This window comes from Felis catus, chromosome A1 (genome assembly GCF_018350175.1).
Source record: "Felis catus isolate Fca126 chromosome A1, F.catus_Fca126_mat1.0, whole genome shotgun sequence".
Taxonomy (NCBI): domain Eukaryota; kingdom Metazoa; phylum Chordata; class Mammalia; order Carnivora; family Felidae; genus Felis; species Felis catus.
In genome coordinates, this window is record NC_058368.1 from 137,650,040 (window position 1) to 137,660,997 (window position 10,958).

At 42.9% G+C, this 10,958-nt stretch overlaps 1 long non-coding RNA gene across 1 annotated transcript in view; it reads right to left on the reverse strand.

Moving 5' to 3' along the window:
- Positions 1-9,874, reverse strand: part of LOC111561407 — a 28,570-nt gene extending 18,696 nt beyond the window's left edge. The window contains exons 1-2 of the long non-coding RNA XR_002743986.2: positions 7,310-9,874; positions 6,319-6,428 (exon numbers count right to left, since the gene is read on the reverse strand). This is a non-coding gene — a long non-coding RNA (uncharacterized LOC111561407). The remainder of the gene's footprint in view (positions 1-6,318; positions 6,429-7,309) is intronic.
- Between the last annotated feature and the right edge of the window lie 1,084 nt (positions 9,875-10,958).

The following is a 10,958-nucleotide window of genomic DNA, read 5'->3' on the forward strand; positions in this document are numbered from 1 at the left end:
TTTTATTTTGTAAAGATTTTTTTTTTTTAATTGAGGTATAACTGACATCTAACATTATGTTAGTTTCGGGTGTACAATATAATGATTTGCCAGTTGTATAACCCAACTGGATATTTGATTGATTGATTGATTGACTGATTGACAGAGGAAGAGTGTGAGGTGTGGAGGGGTAGAGCGGGGAGGGAGAGAAAGAGAGAGAAAATCTTAAATAGGCTCCATGTTCAGTGCAGAGCTCAATCCCATGATCCTGGGACCATGACCTGAGCCAAAATCAAGAGTCTGATGCTTAACTGACTGTGCCACCCAGGCATCCCCAACTGGATGTTTAAAAAGTAAATCACATCATCTTAAAAATATTTCATTGTGTATCTTTAAAAGGTAAAGACTCAAAAAAAGAGTCATGCCATGATTACACCTAAAAAATGTACACTTCCTTAAGGTCATCAAATATCTAAATCACTGTTCAACTTACTCCCAATCTTCTCTATTTTATTTTTACCTCTTCATTTTGCTTCATTCAAAAACCAAATGAGATTAGCTTTTTGCTAAATGCATCCTAAGTTTCTAGTTACCTTATACTGTATTTTGGGAGGCAGACAACCAGAAAATTGTTCACAGTAGCAGATTCATATTTATTAAATTTCACTTTCCAACCCAAAATGTTTTTCAAGATTTTTTACTTTATATCTCCTCCTTTGTCACTTCCCTGAAACTCTAAGACTTCCCTGGAAGAAGAAACTTATTTCTTCTAATTTTTGCACATTATTAGAGATTTTTTTCTAAACATAGGCCTAGAAAAAATACATACACAAAAACACAAAGCAATCTTTAAGTGAATGTTTAGTTGATAATTATGAGTTGCTGAATATTTTCAAGAGTATCTGAAAATTCTGGCAACCTTTAGCAGTTTTGACTTGTTAGGCAAAAGTTTTTAGGAAAAAAAAGTTCTTCCCTTCAGAAATCATAAAAACTCCTTGGAACATCTCAGAAGTGGAAACCACAGTCTCTGTTTAAGAAATAATTGGCAAAACCTCTTGCTGAACATTAAAATATTACCTGGTACAATTTAACTCGCAGAGGTCATTGATTGTGGACCTCTCACCAGTGAGTTCCCAATTCTCCTCAAGTTAAAAATGAATATATTTTCTGGACATGCCTACAACTCTTCCTTTGAAGGTGGATGTGTGTGTGTGTGTGTGTGTGTGTGTGTGTGTGTGTGTGTGTTCACCTATACCCTCTTATAGAATGTGATTTATGGATTTCTTGCCCATTTACTACTAGTAAATCATCAAGAGTTTTATGTCCCAGGCAGTCAGCAGTTGGTTATAAAATCAACAGCGAGCCGTACTAAATAAACCGTTACTGGATTGCTCTTAAGAACTGATGACAAATCAGAAAGTGAAGACAACTCCATGGGAATGATTCTCACCTGCCTTTGGGATACCACAAAGGTCTCAGATAGGGGAATTTTATTTGCCTTGAGCTTTTAAGAAGATTAATAACCAGATGAACTGGGAAGGAAATCAGTTTTCTGGGTTTCAGAAGTTTTCTTCTGGAACAAAGAATTTGTCCTCTAGCACAAAACCTACACGTGTGTAAATCATACACACAAATATGTCTACACACAACGGGCTGAAAGTGAAGCTTGTGTAAGAAGTCAGAGATTTTCCTCTTTGAATCTTCCAATTTATTAGTTTAAAAAAATAAAATTTTAAAAGATGGAATGTATGTGTACAGTTTTAAAAAAAATTTTTTTTTAATTTATTTATTTTTGGGACAGAGAGAGACAGAGCATGAATGGGGGAGGGTCAGAGAAAGAGGGAGACACAGAATCTGAAACGGGCTCCAGGCTCTGAGCCGTCAGCACAGAGCCCAACACGGGGCTCGAACTCACGGACCATGAGATCATGACCTGAGGTGAAGTCGGCCGCTTAACCGACTGAGCCACCCAGGCGCCCCTACAGTTTTTAAAATAGATTTAATATGTCTTAATGAATACATAAGGGCTGGTAATAATCGTTTCTGGAGCAGAGGATGGGAAGGTCATTTTTCACTTTAGTCCATGCTAATCAATGGATTTTTAAAAAATGTTTATTTATTTTGAGAGAGAGAGAGACAGAGCATGAGCAGGGGAGGGGCAGAGAGAGAGAGAGAGAGAGAGAGAGAGAGAGGGAGACACAGAATCTGAAGCAGGTTCCAGGCTCTGAGCTGTCAGCACAGAACCCACGAGCCGCGAGATCATGACCTGAGCCAAAGTTGGACGCTCAACCGACAAAGCCACCCAGGTGCCCCTAATGGATTTTTTTTTTTTACCATGCTCATTTACTATCTGTTCACAAAATTATTTTTAGAAAGAGGAAGAAGAGAAGGAAATGATCTTTCCCCATGTACTTTTACTGTTAACAGCATCTTCTTGAGTCCTAGAGTAAATAATTTTCATTGCCACCGCTGCTTATATATGCAACAGATATACACACAAGGCACATAGATGCAAATGTGGTATGTTTATACTGTGATATGAATAACACTTTTACATGGACATACACACATAAGGTCTCAGGAGAGAGAACAGAGTGTTCCATTGTCCGTCACTCACCCTGTGCGGGAAAGATTTTTCACACATATATGTTGTTGCTAAAGTCCTCTGCTGGCTAATGTTCAATGTTAGGTAAACAGTGACCAATCTCAATGGAACAACGGCACAGAGAGTCATGAGTCAGATTCCACAGGTTCTTTCTTTGATAGTTTTCTCAACCCAGCCTCTGCCTCCACACCTTGAAAAACTGCTCACCACAGCAGCAATTCAAGTACCTTGGGACCTTTGGGGATGAAACTGAGAGTAACTCTAGCTACCCAATTTCCTCATCAGAAGGAGCTGTAGGATTAACTGTGCCCCCCTTCCTACTCTTTCCCACTCCGGATGGGTCTGTGCAAGGACATCAGCGCCTGCAGCAGCCACGGGCCCTTTCCCTCTGGGTCCCTCCTGCATTCCAGCTGAGGCTTTTCCTTCTGGGCCTCTGGGGCTGGTCTGATCGCCCCGTCAGCCAGGAAGGACTCCCTGATCCCTCAACAGTCTGAACAGGAGCCACGAAAACATGCTTGGAATTTTTCAGAAGGCAAAGAGACTGCAAAGGGAAAACAAAAATCTCTGTCTATAAAGCTCCAAAGAGAACAGGTTTAGACTAGAGCGTGTCTCTGCCTCATTTGGCCCCTCAGAGGTCACTGGGGGCTCACCTTCAGGGGTCACCTTTCTGGTCCCTGTGCTTAAGTGACACCCTGGCTGACCTCCCAGCTTACTCTGTGGTTCTCAAAGGCCCGTGGCAGGAGGCACCATGGCTACTTAGACTTGTGTACCTGGCGGATAGTCTTTCAAAACTGAACAAAGTCAGTTTGTCACTTCAAGGGAAATAACTGACAGCATTTAGTGCTAATGATAACATTGAACCTTTCAAGCGAAAATTAGTATTTCTGAAAATTTTATTTGTCATCACGAGTTTGACAACTTCCCTAAAACTGGACTTTATTTTTGAGATCAAAGTGGTATTTAAAAATGTCATTTTAAGGGCACCTGGGTGGCTCAGTCTGTTAAGCGTCCAACTCTTGGTTTCGGCTCAGGTCATGATCTCACAGTTCCTGAGTTCAAGCCCCACGTCGGGCTCTGCACTGACAGGGTGGAGCCTGCTTGGGATTCTCTCTCTCTCTCTGTCTCTCTCTCTGCCCCTCCCTGACCTCTCTCTTTCTCTCTCTCAAAAAAAAAACCATAAAAGAATATTTAAAAATGTGATTTTAAACTCTATTATATAATGAAATGTTAACATTTGAAAGGTCGGCATAACTCAGTGAATGAATATTTTCCACATGAGCACCACATGATATTACAAAATCATGTGCGTGTAAAAAATACATTCAACACACTAGATAGACCAATGGCTTTTCATGGAATAGACCACAAAATAATCATGGCTATGATTTCAGATTCCATACTGCAATTAGCCTTTAAGAAACGGCCATGTGAGTTTTAGTGTCGTGTCAAAGAATACTATCTACAATTATCTGAAAAGCTTTAGAAATATTTCTATATTTCCAACTTACACATCTGTGTGAAACCAGATTCTCTTCATATAATTCAACCCAAACAGCACATTGCAACAGATTCAATGCAGAAATAGATACAAGAATCTGGCTGTCTTCTGTTCAGTTGGATACTTTTATAAAAATTTGCAAAATTGAAAAGAAATACCATTCTTCTCACCTTTCTTTTCCACTTTGGAAAAAATGTTATTTAACACATAAAGGGTATATAATTATAATTTTTATTTATTTTAATTTTAAAATTAATTAAAGTAAAAATTAAACAAATTTTTAATTTATTTTTAATTTTTTAAAAAGTTTACTTATTTGTTTATTTATTTATTTAAGTAATCTCTACACCCAACGTGGGGCTTGAACTCATGGTCCCAAGATTGAGTCACACGCCCTTCTAACTGAGCCAGGCAGGTGCCCCTGTAATTTTTATCTTTATGTTTTAAGTTTTTTGAAGACCCTGGAGCGCTTTTAAATTTTTTCTAGCTTTATTGAGGTATAATTCACAAGTAAAATGATAAGATTTTAAAGTGTACAATGTGATGATATGATATACAATATACTAACATATTAATATATTTGATATAAAATATACTAATTTTATAATGAATAAACAATATTTAATTTTCTTATTTTAATTTCTAATATGGTAAATACTAATATATATCACATAATCAAAAATTCTTTGGGTTCCTCCCTATATTTTAAGGGTATAAAAGGTTTTCAAGAGCCTAAGTGTTGAGAACAGCTGGCCTACACTACAGGGGTAGAAAAGGACTGTTAAGGTGTCTTCCTAAAACACTACATTTCCCAGTCTCCTTTGCAGCTAAGTATGAGCATATGATTAAGTTCTGGCTAACTGGATGTAAGCAGAAGTTTTGGGATAGGACTTCCAGAAAGACTATGTGGAAAATACACAGCTAGGGGAATTCCTTTTCTGACTTCCTGATTTTTACTCATTCTGAAAGACTACAACTTACATGTGATCACAGAAGATCTAGCAGCCAGCTTGGACCATGAGGTGACCCTGAGAAAAGAAGCTACTTATTATAAAGATGGAGGAGAGGGGCGCCTGGGTGGCTCAGTCGGTTGAGCGTCCGACTTCGGCTCAGGCCAACGATCTCCCGGTTTGTGAGTTCGAGCCCTGCGTTGGGCTCTGTGCTGACAGCTCAGAGCCTGGAGCCTGCTTTGGGTTCTGTGTCTCCCCCTCCCACTGCCCCTCTCCTGCTCATGCTGTCTCTCTCCGTTTCTTGATAATAAATAAATGTAAAAAAAAAAAAAAAAGAGGAGAAAGATAGAAAAAAAAGTTGGGTCTTTAGTGACTATTATGATGCTGCCTGATTGTCTACTCTAGATTTCTTTAAAATGAAAGAGAAATAAAGTTGTAAATCTTGTTTAAGCCACTATTATTTTGACTTTACGGTTACATGTAGGGAAACCTAATTGGTTCCTTTAAGTGTGACAATGTGCTAAGATTAGCCACAAAGGACCCAGCTTTACATGGATTCTATAACTATTTCTCATGTATTTTTAAGATTGGGTTTCATCCGCATGACAACCATTGTATTAAGGTAACATTAGTCACGGTTAGCATTGCAGGCTCTCAGAAATTCATTCAACCCTTTAAGCAACAAACATTTGGAGGCTCATCGTATTGGCATGCAGTGAGCCAGGCACTGGGTGTACATGCCCTCAGAGCTCTTGTGGTCCAGGGAGGTAGCCGCCACCCTCCAGGAACTGGTGCTGCCCTCACAGCTCTGCTGTGGGTCCCATGTTAAGATAAGTTAAGACTATTCTCAGTATGAAGAGAGAAGCAGACAGCTTGTCACTTAATTGGTGTTTCTGGGGCAGGACTTAAAATTCTCATGAGTAAATTTCATTGTCACCCACACTCATTGAACCAGAATGGCCCAAATAAACAAAGAGGCTTCCCTCTCCCCTGTCCTTAATTTTGATGGGTTGACAAATCTCATTTCCAAGATTAGCCATGTCCGTTATTGAGTGCTCCTTCATGCTACACGGTCGATATAGTAAGTGGCTTGATTTGAAATACCGTTGTAGGAGGCCAACAAAGGTGGCCAAGGAACCACCTGTTACTAAACTCTTCTAAGCAAAGGTAACTTTTCGTGGAACCTCAAAGCAGTCTCTTCCCTTCAGTTGTACAAAGTCTATTACCATATACTGGGAGCATTATAGATGGGGACTGGGTAAAGAAGAGACATACAAAAGCCTTACTTATGAAGTCTGGAAGATTCCAGAGGAGACAGCATCTTCATGGTTACCAAAATTCCTCCAGGCTCCTTGGGTTTGGGGTGGATTCAGCCCAGACCTGACCAATGCACAGCCTGCTGAGTATTAAACACAATGATACTATTGATTAAAAACAACAAAGTCAGCGGACTTGTAATTAGTAAGTCATGCTACCCTGATGGGGAAAGCAGGGAGGAGTAAAAGCCTAGGTTGAACTAGAACGCTAGCTCTGCCACTTACTAGCTAGGTGACTTTAGGCAAGTTGCTTAACCTCGCTGAGCGTGAGAGAACACGTTTAGGCACGTGTTCTCAGACAATGCTGTTCATTCTAGGAGGTGGACAAACAGACCAAAATGTGCTAACATAGCTGGAGAAATGACTTTTCTATTAATTTTTCCCTGCCATAATCTATCACTTTAGAATTAGATGTGTTTTCATATAACTAAATCCCCCAAATGACATTACTTTAAACAAGGTAAGTTTATTTCTCTCCTCCATGTGAAAAGCCCAAAGGTAGGTAGTATAGGGCAGATCCCTATCATCAGTGTCCCAGACTCCTATCTTTCTGTCATCTTTAGTCACCAGCCAGCTTTCCTCTTCAGTCATCCCATAGTCCAAGATGGCTGCTGAAGCATGGCATTATGTCTACATCCTAGAAGGTGGAAGGAAGTAGAAAAAGACAAGAAGTGGGGGGGGGGGGGGCGGCACCTGGGGGGCTGAGTCAGTTGCGTGTCTGACTTCAGCTCAGGTCATGATCTCACTGCTAGTGAGTCCGAGCCCCGCGTCGGGCTCTGTGCTGACAGCTCAGAGCCTGGAGCCTGTTTCAGATTCTGTCTCTCCCTCTCTCTCTGCCCCTCCCCTGCTTGCGCTCGCTCGCTCTCTCTCTCTCTCTCTCTCTCTCTCTCTCTCTCTCTCTCTCTCAAATATAAAACAAAACTTAAAAAAAAAAATTTAAAGAAAAGAAAAAAGGGCATACCTCACACCTGATTCGATTCTCTTAAAACCTTCACCCCATCGACCGGAATGTGGTCCTGTGGCTTCACCAAGCTGTAAAGGAATTCTGGGAAACACAGCTGTTCGCTGTTACTGTTGTTCTATTACAAGGGGGAAACTTGTAGAATGGATACTGGGCAAGCAACTGCAGCCTCTTCCATACTTGGTTCTCTCTCTCTCTCGCTCACTCGCTTCGGTTTAGATTCAACTATCTGCTCAAGAATTTGGAACGTTTCAGAAAACGTTTGTTTTGAATCCCTCTGCTGAACCCAAAATATTAACTTTGAAATGCCAAGTATAAATACACATGCCAGAAGCAAGGTTTCGGCCAAAGAAGCTTGACTTATAATTTCAGAACGACAGATGCACTCATCAGCAGGGAAGCATCAATGAGTTACAGAGCATCTAAGTTGTACAACAGGCAAGCTTTGACTGAACCACAACACCAAGGACTTGCTGTGTCACATATTTGTCTCGTTTCTCTCAGTTTTTGTGGGATTTTCAGTGTAACCCATCCTCACATTTGAAGGACATTAGTTGTTATGGAAACAGGGACATTAAATTCACATGGCAGGATTTAATGGTATTGACATAATCAAAACAAAGTGCGTTCATTCCAGAAGCTAGGATTTAAGGACTTGAGTTCTTCGGAGTTTAACTTGCTCCCTGAGTTTGTGGTGGGGAGGGAGAGGGGAGAGTGTAGGAAGCCAGACACCTTTGGGAGCTGCCATAACTTCTTTGGGGCATTAGAGCTATATTTAGTGCAATTAAGTTGCTAATTCAGTAAAAATGACTACAGTTTCCTTGTGGCCCCAGAGAATAAAATGCAGCTGCTAACGGTGGCTGATTTATAACATAGGCACCGGGGGAAATAAGCCAGATTCTTCCGAGGGCCTAAATCACTCAGCCAGGCGATCAAAACAGCATGCTTGCCCTGGGCAGAGCACCAGAGTTGTGCAGCCTCCAAAACTGGGCTTGACAAACTCCCTGTTTTCAGCAGGATTAGACCCCTGCCTCTCCCTCATCCCTCAGAAGGATGCAAGAAGTAGAAGAGAGCCTTCAAAGACTCAGAGGTCGGTACTTATGTTCTCCTCAGCCTCAATCGCAACCCAAGGGAAACTGGGACTCAAAAGGCAGAAAAGTATGTATTTCGTCTGTGATCTCCCCTACTAGCAAGTTAAGGTCATTGAAGATGGCATATGTGTGTGGGCAGGACCGATTTGAAGGGCTAGCCGATTGTACACCCCACACCCCCCAGGTGGACGCCATTCACAGCACAGTCTAAGTCAGTGGTTCTCAAACATGGCTGCATATTAGAGCCACCTGAACAGTTTGAAAAATTCCAAAGCCCAGGCTGCATCTCAGAGCAACTAAATCAGACACTAGAGGAGGGACCAAGATGCCAATAATGTTTAAAGCTTCCCAGGTGACTCCAATGTGCCACCACGTTTAAGAACCAATGGTCTGACTCACGTAGACTTTGATGCGAATGGTGTCCCCTGCAGCTATACTGGGGACAGTTTGCACAGACTCACATCACAGCCCTGGGCAGGGGTGTGACAGCCTCTACACAGAGGCTTTTCACTTAACGTTGTCTGCTGGGAATTTTTTTCCCTTCTTGTTTTCTTCTTCGAGTTTATGATTCCTACAGAAAGATTTAGAAGATGGACTTTGCAAGGGAGATCAGCGCTTGTGATGAAGCCTCATCCTCGCCAGACTTCTCCCTCGAGCTGGGGCCTCAAATCAGGTGGCCCCGCTGACCCCTCCCCGCCACCAAAAGGCCTCATGTTTCACACATGGGAAACAGTCAGTGGTCCTTAGTAGAACATGGGCATAGGTAAATAATGCAGGGGCAAACCATGCTAGGAGAAGAAAGTTCTGGGTGCTGAGAGGGAGACAATGACCAACAGAAGGGAGTGCTAAATAGCTATGAATCTGGCTGAGGGCCTCCCCTCAGCCTTGTCAAAGGCAGTGAGTCAAAGGGGCCTGCTACACTGTCCTGGTGAGCCAGCAGGGAGTCCAGGACCTCAGGGGGCCCTTGCACTCACCTGCAGTCACCAGGTCTCTGGACCACATGCAGTAGAGCACAGCAGCCAAGGGCCGACTCCTGGAGTCACAGGATTTGGCCCCTTACTGGCCGAGTAACTTTGGGAATGTCTGAGAAAATTGTCATACCGCTGCCCCCTGTATCTGTTGAGTGGAAGAGTCTGTGCCTCTTAGCGTGGCCGTGAGGCCCAGCTCAGTGCTTATCATGTGCCCAGAGCCCCGGCAGGAGCTTTGTAAATGAAGCCAATGGTATTCCTGCCCAGGCTTCGGGTCTAAGATTTCATTGCCTTCACCAGGGAAAGTCAGCAGAGGGAACCGGTCACCCTCCAGCTACCCTACCCTACCCCTGATCTGAAGGTGCTCTGTCACCAGGCCGTGGTGTGTGTTTCATGGATCCACTGATAACAGAACACTTCCAGCAGAAGACAGTAAACTCTAAGGTTGTGGTGTGGTCTTTTTCCTTTTTTTAACATTTATTTATTATTGAAGGACAGAAAGGGTCAGCATGAGCAGGGGAGGGGCAGAGGGAGAGGGAGACACAGAATCCGAAGCAGGCTCCAGGCTCTGAGCTGTCGGCACAGAGCCGGACGCGGGGCTCGAACTCACAAACTGTGAGATCATGACCCGAGCCGAGGTCGGACGCTCAACTGACTGAGCCACCCAGGCGCCCCTGGTTTGGTCTTTTTCTTTAAGAATCTGGAATGGTGTTTTTAAAAAGTACGTTCTGGAGTCAGAATGGGCTCATCTCATTCCATCCTTCTGTTCTGACCCGTGACAAGTACTTGCCCTCTCTATCTCAGTTTCTGCCAACCTCGGTCCTGCTTAACTCCAAGTACTCCCAGAGAGCCCCGTTTTCCAGGAGTTCCCACTCCAAAGTGTCCCCCCCCGCCCCCCCGGATAGAACTTCCTTATGTCAAAAATAGAGTTCTTGCTTCCTAGGGCAATCATTACTCAAGAAACGCTTCCCACATTGGATCACGTACCTCGATGTGCCCCATTAAGTCACCTCTCTTCTTTCCCATTGCTCCTGTAGGTGGACTGTGTCCTGTTTCAGCAGAGCCGACATATTTACTCCAAGACACTTGTGCCATTTAAAATGGACATTTTCTCCCAAGCGCGCCACCCCACGGCCTGCCAGGCTGCTGCATGCCAACACGGGGCTTGGGAGGGGTGCATGCACAAACTGGCTATTCCTAAACCTAAGAATAACTTGCACCCTGTGCGATGAACTATTTTGTGTTTATTCACGGCCTGAGCCCCACCCACATTCAACTTGACATCACTGTTTCCATAGTAAGTAATAATCTTCAAATGGAATACAGCAGGAACTGAAAGCCCCACAAAATGCAGCCAAATGAGACAAACATGTTCCTTAAACAATGGATACAATAGTGTGGTGTGGCCGCAAGCCTATGCATTTATGTTCCAGATGACTTCCATATCTCAACCCCTGGTTCTTCCATTCAACAAGGAATGGGGAGGATTTGCAACTATGCAAATAATACACCACAACCTCACATATCCTATGGGAGCACATATTTATATAGAGAGACACGACTCACATTAACTGTTAAGACGTATTCACG